Source organism: Lissotriton helveticus, chromosome 3_1, assembly GCF_964261635.1.
Source record: "Lissotriton helveticus chromosome 3_1, aLisHel1.1, whole genome shotgun sequence".
NCBI classification, from domain to species: domain Eukaryota; kingdom Metazoa; phylum Chordata; class Amphibia; order Caudata; family Salamandridae; genus Lissotriton; species Lissotriton helveticus.
In genome coordinates, this window is record NC_136061.1 from 1935855433 (window position 1) to 1935879403 (window position 23971).

Here is a 23971-nt window from a genome sequence, read left to right on the forward strand (position 1 = left end):
ACCGGGGCTTGAATGCGGTCACCAGAACAGACGCACACCCCATCCCCCGAGCAGATGAACTAATCGACCGCATGGGAGCTGCCCGCTACCTCAGCATCTTCGACCTGACAGCGGGCTACTGGCAGATCGGTCTCACACCCCGGGCCCAAGAACGATCGGCATTCTCTACCCCTGATGGCCACTATCGCTTCAAGGTCATGCCATTCGGCATGAAGAATGCGCCAGCAACATTTCAGCGGCTAGTAAACCAGGTCCTGGCAGGACTCGAAGGATTCAGCGCCGACTACCTGGACGATATCGCTGTGTATAGCCACCACTGGCCCGACCACCTCCACCACCTCCGAGAGGTGCTACAGGCCCTCCAACGAGCTGGCCTCACGATCAAGGCCAGCAAATGCCAAATTGGCCAGGGGTCCGTGACCTATCTCGGGCACCAGGTGGGAAGCGGTCTGGTGGCCCCTCTGCAACTCAAGATCGCCGCCATCCAGTCGTGGCAGTCCCCCATCACCCAGACCGAGGTCCGCGCCTTCTTGGGACTCACAGGCTACTACCGACGGTTCGTGAGGGACTATGGCAGCATCGTAGGGCCCCTCACGGAACTCACCTCCAAAAACCAACCAAAGAAGGTCAACTGGACCCCAGACTGTCAAGCGGCCTTCGAGAAGCTGAAGGCCGCCATGTGCTCCGCCCCGGTGCTCCAGGCCCCCGACTACAGCCGGGAATTTATCGTCCAAACCGATGCCTCCGACCATGGCGTGGGGGCAGTCCTTTCCCAGCTGAACCCCGAAGGACTTGACCAGCCAGTGGCTTTCATCAGCAGACGGCTCCTGGCCCGAGAACGACGCTGGAGCACCATCGAGAGGGAGGCCTTCGCCGTGGTGTGGGCCCTCAAAAAGCTCCGGCCTTATCTCTTCGGCACCCACTTCCGGGTCCAGACCGATCATCGACCCCTGCAATGGCTCATGCAGATGCGGGGGGAAAACCCGAAACTACTACGTTGGTCCATCTCCCTGCAGGGGATGGACTTCACTGTGGAACATCGACCCGGCCAAGACCACGCCAACGCGGATGGCCTGTCCCGCTTTTTCCGCCTCGACGAGGAAAGTCCCCAAGAAGATGGGTGACTCTCCCCGCCTTCAGCTGGGGGGGACGCATGTTGGACAGGCCACATGAAGGGCTCGCTCCCTCCCCGCAGGACAGGGCCCGGGCCACCGTCAGCACCATTGCCCGGCCCAGCCGCCATCTTGGACACGGCACCACGCGGCCGTACGGCCTCAGCCCGACCCCAACCCTGGGCCTGGCCATGCCCCGACATCCCGGCACCACCCTCCACCCAGGAGGTGAACGGCCCACTTGGCAGGTCAATGGGAGTACGAAGTGTCGATGGCTCTCCCCCGCCAGGTGCCGAGCACCCCCAGCCTCCTCGGGCGCTGGCTCCACCCCCCTGCTGGGTGTCTGGACTCCCTCATCCCAGACCTCCCGACCTCCAAGAGCGAGGGTCCGGACATCAAAGGGCGCCAGACCTATAACTGAGGCAGCCCCAGGACAGGAAAGGAGTTGTATCCTGGAGTCGAGAGACACCGCGACGAACTCATCCTTGACGGACTGCTGGCGCTGCCACAGCCCTGCCTTGTGAACTATTGTCCTGCCTGCTGGCGCTGCCGCGGCCCTCTGCAACCTTCATCCTCGTTGGGACCTGCTGGCGCTGCCGCGGCCCGTTGTAACCTTCATCCTCGTGGGACCTGCTGGCGCTGCCGCGGCCCGTTGCAACCTGCATTCTCGTGGGACCTGCTGGCGCTGCCGCGGCCCGTTGTAACCTTCATCCTCGTTGGGACCTGCTGGCGCTGCCGCGGCCCGTTGCAACCTGCATTCTCGTGGGACCTGCTGGCGCTGCCGCGGCCCGTTGTAACCTTCATCCTCGTTGGGACCTGCTGGCGCTGCCGCGGCCCGTTGCCACCTACGACCTCTTCGGGACCTGCCGGCGCTGCCGCGGTCTGACCCCTCCGAACACCGAGCTCGAGGATTGTGAGCCATCACCGTTACACCCCCGTACCCGTGGGTACCCAGACTGTCCCGCTACCCCCTTCCCCTACTAGAGACTAGAATTGAGAGGATCATCGTGTCCTGATTGCCTTGTATCGTACCACTCTACTCCCAGAAGTGCCTATAAAAGGTGTTACCCTGAACTTTGTGTGGTGTCCATCTGTGGGGGGGAAGTTACCTGTCTGTGCGATCACTGTGCTCGGCCGACCCTCCAGGTCCCCGTCTAACAACACACATTCCACATACCACATTCCACACACATTCCACACACCACATTCCACACACATTCCACACACATTCCACACACATTTCACACACACATTCCACACACCACATTCCACACTCCACACACATTCCACAGAACACCACATTTGACCCACATTCCACACACGACATTCCACATTCCACACACATTCCACACACATTCCACACACACCACATTCCACACACATTCCACACACATTCCACACACATTCCACACACACCACATTCCACACACACATTCCACACACCACATTCCACACACCACATTCCACACACATTCCACATTCCACACACATTCCACACACATTCCACACACCACATTCCTCACACATTCCACACATCACACACCACACACACCACATTCCACACACACCACACACACCACATTCCACCCACATTCCACACACCACAATCCACATTTCACACACATTCCACACACCACATTCCACACACATTCCACACACATTCCACACACCATATTCCACACACCACATTCCACACACACCACATCACACACACCACATTCCACACACCACAATCCACCCACATTCCACACACCACATTCCACATTCCACACACATTCCACACACCACATTCCACACACATTCCACACACCACATTCCACACACCACATTCCACACACCACGTTCCACACACATTCCACACACCACATTCCACACACCACGTTCCACACACATTCCACACACCACATTCCACACACCACATTCCACACACATTCCACACACCACATTCCACACACATTCCACACACATTCCACATTCCACACACCACACACACCACATTCCACACACACACACCCACACACCACATTCCACACACACCACATTCCACACACCACATTCCACACACCACATTCCACACGTATTCCACACACCACATTCCAAACTCATTCCACACAACACATTCCACACACATTCCACACACATTCCACACACCACATTCCACACACATTCCACACACCACATTCCACACACATTCCACACACATTCCACACACATTCCACATTCCACACACATTCCACATTCCACACACATTCCACACACACACCACACACACCACATTCCACACACCACATTCTACACACCACATTCCACACACATTCCACACACCACATTCCACACACCACATTCCACACACACCACATTCCACACACACCTTATTCCACACACATTCCACACACCACATTCCACACACATTCCACACACCACGTTCCACATACATTCCACACACATTCCACACACATTCCACACACACACTCCACATTCCACATTCCACACACATTCCACACACCACATTCCACACACACACCACACACACCACATTCCACACACACCACATTACACACCCCACATTCCACACACCACATTCCACCCACATTCCACACAACACATTCCACATTCCACACACATTCCACACACCACATTCCACACACATTCCACACACCATATTCCACACACCACATTCCACACACACCACATTACACACACCACAATCCACCCACATTCCACACACCACATTCCACATTCCACACACATTCCACACACCACATTCCACACACCACGTTCCACACACATTCCACACACCACATTCCACACACATTCCACACACCACATTCCACACACCACGTTCCACACACATTCCACACACCACATTCCACACACATTCCACACACCACATTCCACACACATTCCACACACATTCCACATTCCACACACACGCACTCCACATTCCACACACACACTCCACATTCCACACACTCCACATTCCACATACATTCCACACACATTCCACAAACATTCCACACACATTCCACACACATTCCACACACATTCCACACACACACTCCACATTCCACATTACACACACATTCCACACACCACATTCCACACACCACAGTCTACACACATTCCATGCACATTCCACACACATTCCACACACATTCCACACACCACACACATTCCACACACATTCCACACACATTCCACACATACCACATTCCACACACCACATTCCACACACCACATTCCACACACATTTCACACACATTCCACACACATTCCACACACATTCCACACACATTCCACACACCACATTCCTCAAACATTCCACACACCACACACAACACACACCACATTCCACACACACACACCACACACACCACATTCCACACACACCACATTATACACACCACATTCCACACACCACATTCGACCCACATTCCACACACGACATTCCACATTCCAAACACATTCCACACACCACATTCCACACACATTCCACACACCACATTCCACACACACCACATTCCACACACATTCCACACACATTCCACACACCACATTCCACACACATTCCACACACCACATTCCACACACATTCCACACACATTCCACACACATTCCACACACCACATTCCACATTCCACAGAACACCACATTTGACCCACATTCCACACACGACATTCCACATTCCAAACACATTCCACACACCACATTCCACACAACACATTCCACACACACACATTCCACACACATTCCACACACACCACATTCCACACACATTCCACACACCACATTCCACACACACTCCACACACCACATTCCACACACATTCCACACACACATTCCACACACCACATTCCACACACCACATTCCACACACATTCCACATTCCACACACATTCCTCACACATTCCACACACCACACACCACACACACCACATTCCACACACCACATTCCACACACACCACATTCCACCCACATTCCACACACCACAATCCACATTCCACACACCACATTCCACACACATTCCACACACCATATTCCACACACCACATTCCACACACACCACATTCCACACACCACATTCCACACACCACAATCCACCCACATTCCACACACCACATTCCACATTCCACACACATTCCACACACCACACACACTACATTCCACACACATTCCACATTACACACACCATATCCCACACACATTCCACACACCACATTCCACACATTCCACATGCCACATTCCACACACATTCCACACACCACATTCCAAACACATTCCACACACATTCCACACACCACATTCCACACACCACATTCCACACACCACACACATTCCACACACCACATCCCACACACATTCCACACACCATATTCCACACACCACATTCCACTCACCACATTCCACACACCACATTCCACCCACATTCCACACACCACATTCCACACACCACATTCTACACACATTCAACACACCACATTCCACACACATTCCACACACAATCCACACACATTCCACACACATTCCACACACCACATTTCACACACATTCCAGACACATTCAACACACCACATTTCACACACATTCCACACACACCACATTACACACACCACATTCCACACACCACAATCCACCCACATTCCACACACCACATTCCACATTCCACACACATTCCACACACATTCCACAAACCACATTCCACACACATTCCACACACATTCCACACACCACATTCCACACACCACGTTCCACACACATTCCACACACCACATACCACACACATTCCACACACATTCCACATTCCACACACACGCACTCCACATTCCACACACACTCCACATTCCACACACTCCACATTCCACATACATTCCACACACATTCCACAAACATTCCACACACATTCCACACACATTCCACACACATTCCACACACACACTCCACATTCCACATTCCACACACATTCCACACACCACATTCCACACACCACAGTCCACACACACTCCACGCACATTCCACACACATTCCACACACCACATTCCACACACATTCCACACACATTCCACACACATTCCACACACCACATTCCACACACATTCCACAGAACACCACATTTGACCCACATTCCACACACGACATTCCACATTCCAAACACATTCCACACACCACATTCCACACAACACATTCCACACACACACATTCCACACACATTCCACACACACCACATTCCACACACATTCCACACACCACATTCCACACACATTCCACACACATTCCACACACACATTCCACACACACATTCCACACACCACATTCCACACACCACATTCCACACACATTCCACATTCCACACACATTCCACACACATTCCACACACCACATTCCTCACACATTCCTCACACATTCCACACACCACACACCACACACACCACATTCCACACACACCACACACACCACATTCCATCCACATTCCACACACCACAATCCACATTCCACACACATTCCACACACCACATTCCACACACATTCCACACACATTCCACACACCATATTCCACACACCACATTCCACACACACCACATTCCACACACCACATTCCACACACCACAATCCACCCACATTCCACACACCACATTCCACATTCCACACACATTCCACACACCACATTCCACACACCACATTCCACACACCACATTCCACACACCACGTTTCACACACATTGCACACACCACATTCCACACACCACACACATTCCACACACCACATTCCACACACATTCCACATTCCACACACATGCACTCCACATTCCACACACACACTCCACATTCCACACACTCCACATTCCACATACATTCCACACACCACACACACCACATTCCACACACACCCACACACCACATTCCACACACACCACATTACACACAACACATTCCACACACCACATTCCACACGTATTCCACACACCACATTCCACACACATTCCACACAACACATTCCACACACATTCCACACACCACATTCCACACACATTCCACACACATTCCACACAAATTCCATGCACATTCCACACACATTCCACACACATTCCACACACATTCCACACACATTCCACACACCACATTCCACATACATTCCACACACCACACACATTCCACACACCACACACCACACACACCACATTCCACACACACACACCACATTCCACACACATTCCACACACCACATTCCACACACACACCACATTCCACACACATTCCACACACATTCCACACACACATTCCACACACACATTCCACACACCACATTCCACACACCACATTCCACACACATTCCACATTCCACACACATTCCTCACACATTCCACACACCAAACACCACACACACCACATTCCACACACACACACACACACACCACATTCCACACACACCACATTCCACCCACATTCCACACACCACAATCCACATTCCACACACATTCCACACACCGTATTCCACACACATTCCACACACCATATTCCACACACCACATTCCACACACACCACATTACACACACCACATTCTATACACCACAATCCACCCACATTCCACACACCACATTCCACATTCCACACACATTCCACACACCACATTCCGCACACATTCTACACACCACACACATTCCACACACCACATTCCACACACCACATTCCACACACACTCCACACACCACATTCCACACACATTCCACACACATTCCTCACACACATTCCACACACACATTCTACACACCACATTCCACACACCACATTCCACACACATTCCACATTCCACACACATTCCTCACACATTCCACACACCACACACCACACACACCACATTCCACACACACACACACCACATTCCACACACACCACATTCCACACACCACAATCCACATTCCACACACATTCCACACACCACATTCCACACACATTCCACACACATTCCACACACCATATTCCACACACCACATTCCACACACACCACATTACACACACCACATTACACACACCACAATCCACCCATATTCCACACACCACATTCCACATACATTCCACACACCACATTCCGCACACCACGTCCCACACACATTCCACACACATTCCACATTCCACACACACACTTCACATTCCACACACTCCACATTCCACATACATTCCACACACATTCCACACACATTCCACACACATTCCACACACACACTCCACATTCCACATTCCACACACCTTCCACACACCACATTCCACACACCACATTCCACACACCACATTCCACACACATTCCACGCACATTCCACACACATTCCACACACATTCCACGCACATTCCACACACATTCCACACATTCCACACACATTCCACATTCCACACACCACATTCCACACACATTCCACACACCACATTCCACATACATTCCACACACCACATTCCACCCACATTCCACACACATTCCACATACCACATTCCACACACATTCTGCACACATTCCACACACCACATTCCACACACAACATTCCACACACATTCCACACACCACATCCCACACACATTCCATACACCATATTCCACACACCACATTCCACACACCACATTCCACACACCTCATTCCACACACATTCCACACACCACATTCCACACACCACATTCTACACACATTCAACACACCACATTCCACACACATTCCACACACAATCCACACACATTCCACACACATTCCACACACCACATTTCACACACATTCCAGACACATTCAACACACCACATTCCACACACATTCCACATTCCACACCACATCACACCACACCGCACCACATTCCACACACATTCCACATACCACATTCCACATTCCACACACATTCCACACACCACATGCCACACACCACATTCCACACACATTCCACATACATTCCACACACATTCCACACACCACATTATACATTCCACACACATTCCACACACCACATTCCACACACCACATTCCACACACATTCCACACACATTCCACACACCACATCCCACACACATTCCATACACCATATTCCACACACCACATTCCACACACCACATTCCACACACCTCATTCCACACACATTCCACACACCACATTCCACACACCACATTCTACACACATTCAACACACCACATTCCACACACATTCCACACACAATCCACACACATTCCACACACATTCCACACACCACATTTCACACACATTCCAGACACATTCAACACACCACATTCCACACACATTCCACATTCCACACCACATCACACCACACCACACCACATTCCACACACATTCCACATACCACATTCCACATTCCACACACATTCCACACACCACATGCCACACACCACATTCCACACACATTCCACATACATTCCACACACATTCCACACACCACATTATACATTCCACACACATTCCACACACCACATTCCACACACATTCCACACACCACACACATTCCACACACCACATTCCACACACCACGTTCCACACACATTCCACATACACACTCCACATTCCACACACTCCACATTCCACATACATTCCACACACATTCCACACACATTCCACACACACACTCCACATTCCACACACATTCCACATACCACATTCCACATTCCACACACATTCCACACACCACATGCCACACACCACATTCCACACACATTCCACATACATTCCACACACATTCCACACACCACATTATACATTCCACACACATTCCACACACCACATTCCACACACATTCCACACACCACACACATTCCACACACCGCATTCCACACACCACGTTCCACACACATTCCACATACACACTCCACATTCCACACACTCCACATTCCACATACATTCCACACACATTCCACACACATTCCACACACACACTCCACATTCCACACACATTCCACACACCATATTCCACACACCACATTCCACACACACCACATTCCACACACCACCTTCCACACACCACAATCCACCCACATTCCACACACAACATTCCACATTCCACACACATTCCTCACACCACATTCCACACACATTCTACACACCACACACATTCCACACACCACATTCCACACACCACATTTCACACACCACGTCCCACACACATTCCACACACACACTCCACATTCCACACACTCCACATTCCACATACATTCCACACACATTCCACACATATTCCACACACATTCCACACACACTCCACATTCTACATTCCACACACATTCCACACACACATTCCACAAACATTCCACACACATTCCACACACGCACTCCACATTCCACACACACTCCACATTCCACACACTCCACATTCCACATACATTCCACACACATTCACAAACATTCCACACACATTCCACACACATTCCACACACACATTCCACATTCCACATTCCACACACATTCCACACACCACATTCCACACACCACAGTCCACACACATCCACGCACATTCCACACACCACATTCCACACACCATATTCCACACACCACATTCCACACACATTCCACACACCACATTCCACATACCACATTCCACACACACCACATTCCACACACATTCCACACACCACATTCCACACACATTCACACACATTCCACACACATTCCACACACATTACACACACACACCACACACACCACATTCCTCACACCACATTCCACACACCACATTCCACACACATTCCACACACCACATTCCACACACATTCCACACACCACATTCCACACACACCACATTCCACACACACCTTATTCCACACAAATTCCACACACCACATTCCACACACATTCCACACACCACATTCCACACACATTCCACACACACATTCCGCACACCACATTCCACACACCACATTCCACTCACATTCCACATTCCACACACATTCCATAGAACATTCCACACACATTCCACACACCACATTCCTCACACATCCTCACACATCCACATACCACACACACCACATTTCACACACACACCAAACACACCACATTCCACACACACCACATTCCACACACCACATTCCACACACCACATTCCACCCACATTCCACACACCACATTTCACATTCCACACACCACATTCCACACACATTCCACACACATTCCACACACCACATTCCACACACGCCACATTACACACACCACATACCACACACCACAATCAACCCACATTCCACACACCACATTCCACATTCCACACACATTCCACACACCACATTCCACACACATTCCCCACACCACATTCCACACACATTCCACACACCACATTCCACACACCACATTCCACACACACCACATTACACACACCACATTCCACATACCACAATCCACCCACATTCCACACACCACATTCCACACACATTCCACACACCACATTCCACACACCACATTCCACACACATTCCACACACCACATTCCACACACACATTCCACACACATTCCACACACCACATTCCACACACCACATTCACACACATTCCACACACATTCCACATTCCACACACACACTCCACATTCCACACACACACTCCACATTCCACACACTCCACATTCCACACACATTCCACACACATTCCACAAACATTCCACACACATTCCACACACATTCCACACACATTCCACACACACACTCCACATTCCACACACATTCCACACACACCACATTCCACCCACCACAGTCCACACACATTCCACGCACATTCCACACACCACATTCCACACACCACATTCCACACACCACATTCCACACACATTCCACACACCACATTCCACACACCACATTCCACACACATTCCACACACCACATTCCACACACATTCCACACACATTCCACGCACATTCCACACACATTCCACACACCACATTCCACACACCACATTCCACACACCACGTTCCACACACATTCCACACACCACATTCCACACACCACATTCCACACACATTCCACACACCACACATGCACTCCACATTCCACACACACACTCCACATTCCACATTCCACACACATTCCACACACCACATTCCACACACCACATTCCACACACCACATCCCACACACATCCACACATTCCATGCACATTCCACACACATTCCACACACATTCCACACACATTCCACATTCCACACACCACATTCCACACACATTCCACACCCCACATTCCACATACATTCCATACACCACACACATTCCACACACAACACACCCTACACACCACATTCCACACACATTCCCCACAAATTCCACACACCACATTCCACACACATTCCACACACCACATTCCACACACATTCCACACACCACATTCCACACACATTCCACACACCACATTCCACACACATTCCACACACATTCCAAACAGATTCAGATGAGGAAGAGGTGTGGCGCCGCGGCCAGGGCGACTGACGCTGGAATCTGGGGACCACGGTTCGATCCCCGGCTCCGGCGGCAGGTTAGCCCAGCACCATGTGACTCTGGGCAATAGCTCGCTTAATCTTCCCGACGGCCCCCAGCGCCTAGAGACCCTTACGGGTGATTGTGCGCTTTACAAATGTGGACTTTACTTTACTTTATTCAACACACCACATTCCACACTCATTCCACACTCATTCCACACACCACATTCCACACACATTCCACACATTCCACACACCACATTCCACACACATTCCACACACCACATTCCACACACATCCCACACACATTCCACACACAACATTCCACACACATTCCACACACCACACACACTACATTCCACACACATTCCACACACCATATCCCACACACATTCCACACACCACATTCCACACATTCCACACATTCCACATGCCACATTCCACACACATTCCACACACCACATTCCACACACATTCCACACACCACATTCCACACACATCCCACACACATTCCACACACAACATTCCACACACATTCCACACACCACACACACTACATTCCACATACATTCCACATTCCATACACCATATCCCACACACATTCCACACACCACATTCCACACATTCCACATGCCATATTCCACACACATTCCACAGACCACATTCCACACACATTCCACACACATTCCACACACATTCCACACACATTCCACACACCACATTCCACACACCACATTCCACACACCACATTCCACACACATTCCACACACCACATCCCACACACATTCCATACACCATATTCCACACACCACATTCCACACACCACATTCCACACACCTCATTCCACACACATTCCACACACCACATTCCACACACCATATTCTACACACATTCAACACACACATTCCACACACATTCCACACACCACATTCCACACACCACATCCACACACATTCCACACACCACACATGCACTCCACATTCCACACACACACTCCACATTCCACATTCCACACACATTCCACACACCACATTCCACACACCACATTCCACACACCACATCCCACACACATTCCACACACATTCCATGCACATTCCACACACATTCCACACACATTCCACACACATTCCACATTCCACACACCACATCCACACACATTCCACACCCCACATCCACATACATTCCATACACCACACACATTCCACACACAACACACCCTACACACCACATTCCACACACATTCCCCACAAATTCCACACACACATTCCACACACATTCCACACACCACATTCCACACACATTCCACACACCACATTCCACACACATTCCACACACCACATTCCACACACTTCCACACCATTCCCATTCACCACATTCCCATCCACCACATTCCACACACCACATTCACACACCACATTCCACACACATTCACACACCATCCACACACCATTCCACACACATCCACACCACATTCCACACACATTCCACACACATCCACACACATTCCACACACATCCACACACCAACATTCACACAACACACTCCACACCACATCACACACACCCAATCCACACACTCACATTCCACAAACATTCCACACACATTCCACAACATCCACACACATCCACACCACATCCACATCACACATTCCACACACACACATCCACATACATTCCACACACATTCCACACACATCCACACACATTCCACACACATCCACACACCCACATCCACACACACCACCATTCCACACACCACATTCCACACACCACATTCCACACACACCACCACATTCACACACATTCCACACACATTCCCACACACATTCCACACACATTCCACACACATCCACACACCACATTCCTCACACATTCCTCACACATTCCACACACCACACACAACACACACCACATTCCACACACACAACCACACACACCATCACACACACCACATTATACACACACTTCCACACACCACATCGACCCACATTCCACACACAACATTCCACATTCCAACACATTCCACACACCACATTCCACACACATTCCACACACCACATCCACACACACACATTCCACACACATTCCACACACATTCCACATACCACATTCCACACACATTCCACACACATTCCACACACATTCCACACACATTCACACACACAAGCCACACACCACATTCCACACTCCACACACATTCCACAGAACACCACATTTGACCCACATTCCACACACGACATTCCACATTCCACCCACATTCCACACACAACATTCCACATTCCACACACATTCCTCACACCACATTCCACACACATTCTACACACACACACATTCCACACACCACATCCACACACCACATTCACACACCACTCCCACACACATTCCACACACACACTCCACATTCCCACACTCCACATCCACATACATTCCACACACATTCCACACACATTCCACACATTCCACACACACACTCCACATTCTACATTCCACACACATTCCACACACCACATTCCACAAACATTCCACACACATTCCACACACGCACTCCACATTCCACACACACTCCCAATCCACACACTCCACATTCCACATACATTCCACACACATCCACAAACATTCCACACACATTCCACACACATTCCACACACACACTCCACATTCCACATTCCACACACATTCCACACACCACATTCCACACACCACAGTCCACACACATTCCACACACATTCCACACACCACATTCCACACACCATATTCCACACACCACATTCCACACACATTCCACACACCACATTCCACACACCACATTCCACACACACCACATTCCACACACATTCCACACACCACATTCCACACACATTCCACACACATTACACACACATTCCACACACATTACACACACACACCACACACACCACATTCCTCACACCACATTCCACACACCACATTCCACACACATCCACACACCACATCCACACACATCCACACACCACATTCCACACACACCACATCCACACACACCTTATTCCACACAAATTCCACACACCACATTCCACACACATTCCACACACCACATTCCACACACATTCCACACACATTCCACACACACATTCCACACACCACATTCCACACACCACATTCCACACACATCCACATTCCACACACATTCCACACACATTCCACACACCACATTCCTCACACATTCCTCACACATTCCACACACCACACACACCACATTCCACACACCCACACACACCACATCCACCCACATTCCACACACCACAATCCACATTCCACACACATTCCACACACCACATTCCACACATATTCCACACACATTCCACACACCATATTCCACACACCACATTCCACACACACCACATTACACACACCACATTCCACACACCAAAATCCACCCACATTCCACACACCACATTCCACATTACACACACATTCCACACACCACATTCCACACACATTCCACACACCACATTCACACACCACATTCCACACACCACGTTCCACACACATTCCACACACCACATTCCACACACCACGTTCCACACACATTCCACACACCACATCCACACACCACATTCCACACACATTCCACACACCACATTCCACACACATCCACACACATTCCACATTCCACACACCACACACACCACATTCCACACACACACACACACACCCACACACCACATTCCACACACACCACATTACACACACCACATTCCACACACCACATTCCACATGTATTCCACACACCACATTCCAAACACATTCCACACAACACATTCCACACACATTCCACACACATTCCACACACCACATTCCACACACATTCCACACACATTCCACACACCACATTCCACACACATTCCACACACATTCCACACACATTCCACATTCCACACACATTCCACATTCCACACACATTACACACACACACCACACACACCACATTCCACACACCACATTCTACACACCACATTCCACACACCACATTCCACACACCACATTCCACACACACCACATTCCACACACACCTTATTCCACACACATTCCACACACCACGTTCCACATACATTCCACACACATTCCACACACACACTCCACATTCCACATTCCACACACATTCCACACACCACATTCCACACACACACCACACACACCACATTCCACACACACACCACATTACACACCCCACATTCCACACACCACATTCCACCCACATTCCACACAACACATTCCACATTCCACACACATTCCACACATCACATTCCACACACATTCCACACACATTCCACACACCATATTCCACACACCACATTCCACACACACCACATTCCACACACCACCTCCCACACACCACAATCCACCCACATTCCACACACAACATTCCACATTCCACACACATTCCTCACACCACATTCCACACACATTCTACACACCACACACATTCCACACACCACATTCCACACACCACATTTCACACACCACGTCCCACACACATTCCACACACACACTCCACATTCCACACACTCCACATTCCACATACATTCCACACACATTCCACACACATTCCACACACATTCCACACACACACTCCACATTCTACATTCCACACACATTCCACACACCACATTCCACAAACATTCCACACACATTCCACACCATTCCACACACATTCCACACACATTCCACACACATTCCACACACACACTCCACATTCTACATTCCACACACATTCCACACACCACATTCCACAAACATTCCACACACATTCCACACACGCACTCCACATTCCACACACACTCCACATTCCACACACTCCACATTCCACATACATTCCACACACATTCCACAAACATTCCACACACATTCCACACACATTCCACACACACACTCCACATTCCACATTCCACAACATTCCACACACATTCCACACACCACATTCCACACACCACAGTCCACACACATTCCACGCACATTCCACACACCACATTCCACACACATTCCACACACCACATTCCACACACATTCCACACACATTCCACACACACATTCCGCACACCACATTCCACACACCACATTCCACTCACATTCCACATTCCACACACATTCCATAGAACATTCCACACACATTCCACACACCACATTCCTCACACATTCCTCACACATTCCACACACCACACACACCACATTTCACACACACACCAAACACACCACATTCCACACACACCACATTCCACACACCACATTCCACCCACATTCCACACACCACATTTCACATTCCACACACACATTCCACACACATTCCACACACATTCCACACACCACATTCCACACACGCCACATTACACACACCACATACCACACACCACAATCAACCCACATTCCACACACCACATTCCACATTCCACACACATTCCACACACCACATTCCACACACATTCCCCACACCACATTCCACACACATTCCACACACCACATTCCACACACCACATTCCCACACACACCACATTACACACACCACATTCCACATACCACAATCCACCCACATTCCACACACCACATTCCACACACATTCCACACACCCCATTCCACACACCACATTCCACACACATTCCACACACCACATTCCACACACCACATTCCACACACATTCAACACACCACATTCCACACACCACATTCCACACACATTCCACACACATTCCACATTCCACACACACACTCCACATTCCACACACACACTCCACATTCCACACACTCCACATTCCACACACATTCCACACACATTCCACAAACATTCCACACACATTCCACACACATTCCACACACATTCCACACACACACTCCACATTCCACACACATTCCACACACCACATTCCACCCACCACAGTCCACACACATTCCACGCACATTCCACACACCACATTCCACACACCACATTCTACACACCACATTCCACACACATTCCACACACCACATTCCACACACCACATTCCACACACATTCCACACACCACATTCCACACACATTCCACACACATTCCACGCACATTCCACACACATTCCACACACCACATTCCACACACCACATTCCACACACCACGTTCCACACACATTCCACACACCACATTCCACACACCACATTCCACACACATTCCACACACCACACATGCACTCCACATTCCACACACACACTCCACATTCCACATTCCACACACATTCCAAACACCACATTCCACACACCACATTCCACACACCACATCCCACACACATTCCACACACATTCCATGCACATTCCACACACATTCCACACACATTCCACACACATTCCACATTCCACACACCACATTCCACACACATTCCACACCCCACATTCCACATACATTCCATACACCACACACATTCCACACACAACACACCATACACACCACATTCAACACACATTCCCCACAAATTCCACACACCACATTCCACACACATTCCACACACCACATTCCACCCACATTCCACACACCACATTCCACACACATTCCACACACCACATTCCACACACATTCACACACCACATTCCACACACCATTCCACACACATTCCAAACAGATTCAACACACCACATTCCACACTCATTCCACACTCATTCCACACACCACATTCCACACACATTCCACACATTCCACACACCACATTCCACACACATTCCACACACCACATTCCACACACATCCCACACACATTCCACACACAACATTCCACACACATTCCACACACCACACACACTACATTCCACACACATTCCACATTCCACACACCATATCCCACACACATTCCACACACCACATTCCACACATTCCACATGCCACATTCCACACACATTCCACACACCACATTCCACACACATTCCACACACATTCCACACACCACATTCCACACACATCCCACACACATTCCACACACAACATTCCACACACATTCCACACACCACACACACTACATTCCACACACATTCCACATTCCACACACCATATCCCACACACATTCCACACACACATTCCACACATTCCACATGCCATATTCCACACACATTCCACACACATTCCACACACATTCCACACACCACATTCCACACACCACATTCCACACACCACATTCCACACACATTCCACACACATTCCACACACCACATCCCACACACATTCCATACACCATATTCCACACACCACATTCCACACACCACATTCCACACACCTCATTCCACACACATTCCACACACCACATTCCACACACCACATTCTACACACATTCAACACACCACATTCCACACACATTCCACACACAAATCCACACACATTCCACACCATTCCACACACCACATTTCATACACATTCCAGACACATTCAACACACCACATTCCACACACATTCCACATTCCACACCACATCACACCACACCACACCACATTCCACACACATTCCACATACCACATTCCACATTCCACACACATTCCACACACCACATGGCCAACACACCACATTCCACACACATTCCACATACATTCCACACACATTCACACACCACATTATACATTCCACACACATTCCACACACCACATTCAACACACATTCCACACACCACACACATTCCACACACCACATTCCACACACCACGTTCCACACACATTCCACATACACACTCCACATTCCACACACTCACATTCCACATACATTCCACACACATTCCACACACATTCCACACACACACTCCACATTCCACACACATTCCACACCACCACATTCCACACACACACCACACACACCACATTCCACACACACCACATTACACACACCACATTCTACACACCACATTCCACCCACATTCCACACACCACATTCCACATTCCACACACATTCCACACACCACATTCCACACATATTCCACACACATTCCACACACCACATTCCACACACCACATCCCACACACACCACATTACACACACCACATTACACACACCACAATCCACCCATATTCCACACACCACATTCCACATTCCACACACATTCCACACACCACATTCCACACACATTCCACAAACCACATTCCACACACATTCCCACACACCACATTCCACACACCACATTCCACACACCATGTTCCACACACATTCCACACACCACATACCACACACATTCCACACACCACATTCCACACACATTCCACACACATTCCACACACCATATTCCACACACCACATTCCACACACACCACATTCCACACACCACCTTCCACACACCACAATCCACCCACATTCCACACACAACATTCCACATTCCACACACATTCCTCACACCACATTCCACACACATTCTACACACCACACACATTCCACACACCACATTCCACACACCACATTTCACACACCACGTCCCACACACATTCCACACACACACTCCACATTCCACACACTCCACATTCCACATACATTCCACACACATTCCACACATATTCCACACACATTCCACACACACACTCCACATTCTACATTCCACACACATTCCACACACCACATTCCACAAACATTCCACACACATTCCACACACGCACTCCACATTCCACACACACTCCACATTCCCACACACTCCACATTCCACATACATTCCACACACATTCCACAAACATTCCACACACATTCCACACACATTCCACACACACATTCCACATTCCACATTCCACACACATTTCACACACCACATTCCACACACCACAGTCCACACACATTCCACGCACATTCCACACACCACATTCCACACACCATATTCCACACACCACATTCCACACACATTCCACACACCACATTCCACATACCACATTCCACACACACCACATTCCACACACATTCCACACACCACATTCCACACACATTCCACACACATTACACACACATACACACACACACCACACACACCACATTCCTCACACCACATTCCACACACCACATTCCACACACATTCCACACACCACATTCCACACACATTCCACACACCACATTCCACACACACCACATTCCACACACACCTTATTCCACACTAATTCCACACACCACATTCCACACACATTCCACACACCACATTCCACACACATTCCACACACACATTCCGCACACCACATTCCACACACCACATTCCACTCACATTCCACATTCCACACACATTCCATAGAACATTCCACACACATTCCACACACCACATTCCTCACACATTCCTCACACATTCCACATACCACACACACCACATTTCACACACACACCAAACACACCACATTCCACACACACCACATTCCACACACCACATTCCACACACCACATTCCACCCACATTCCACACACCACATTTCACATTCCACACACCACATTCCACACACATTCCACACACATTCCACACACCACATTCCACACACGCCACATTACACACACCACATACCACACACCACAATCAACCCACATTCCACACACCACATTCCACATTCCACACACATTCCACACACCACATTCCACACACATTCCCCACACCACATTCCACACACATTCCACACACCACATTCCACACACCACATTCCACACACACCACATTACACACACCACATTCCACATACCACAATCCACCCACATTCCACACACCACATTCCACACACATTCCACACACCACATTCCACACACCACATTCCACACACATTCCACACACCACATTCCACACACCACATTCCACACACATTCCACACACCACATTCCACACACCACATTCCACACACATTCCACACACATTCCACATTCCACACACACACACATTCCACACACACACTCCACATTCCACACACTCCACATTCCACACACATTCCACACACATTCCACAAACATTCCACACACATTCCACACACATTCCACACACATTCCACACACACACTCCACATTCCACACACATTCCACACACACCACATTCCACCCACCACAGTCCACACACATTCCACGCACATTCCACACACACATTCCACACACCACATTCCACACACCACATTCCACACACATTCCACACACCACATTCCACACACCACATTCCACACACATTCCACACACCACATTCCACACACATTCCACACACATTCCACGCACATTCCACACACATTCCACACACACACATTCCACACACCACATTCCACACACCACGTTCCACACACATTCCACACACCACATTCCACACACCACATTCCACACACATTCCACACACCACACATGCACTCCACATTCCACACACACACTCCACATTCCACATTCCACACACATTCCACACACCACATTCCACACACCACATTCCACACACCACATCCCACACACATTCCACACACATTCCATGCACATTCCACACACATTCCACACACATTCCACACACATTCCACATTCCACACACCACATTCCACACACATTCCACACCCCACATTCCACATACATTCCATACACCACACACATTCCACACACAACACACCCTACACACCACATTCCACACACATTCCCCACAAATTCCACACACCACATTCCACACACATTCCACACACCACATTCCACACACATTCCACACACCACATTCCACACACATTCCACACACCACATTCCACACACATTCCACACACATTCCAAACAGATTCAGATGAGGAAGAGGTGTGGCGCCGCGGCCAGGGCGACTGACGCTGGAATCTGGGGACCACGGTTCGATCCCCGGCTCCGGCGGCAGGTTAGCCCAGCACCATGTGACTCTGGGCAATAGCTCGCTTAATCTTCCCGACGGCCCCCAGCGCCTAGAGACCCTTACGGGTGATTGTGCGCTTTACAAATGTGGACTTTACTTTACTTTATTCAACACACCACATTCCACACTCATTCCACACTCATTCCACACACCACATTCCACACACATTCCACACATTCCACACACCACATTCCACACACATTCCACACACCACATTCCACACACATCCCACACACATTCCACACACAACATTCCACACACATTCCACACACCACACACACTACATTCCACACACATTCCACACACCATATCCCACACACATTCCACACACCACATTCCACACATTCCACACATTCCACATGCCACATTCCACACACATTCCACACACCACATTCCACACACATTCCACACACCACATTCCACACACATCCCACACACATTCCACACACAACATTCCACACACATTCCACACACCACACACACTACATTCCACATACATTCCACATTCCATACACCATATCCCACACACATTCCACACACCACATTCCACACATTCCACATGCCATATTCCACACACATTCCACAGACCACATTCCACACACATTCCACACACATTCCACACA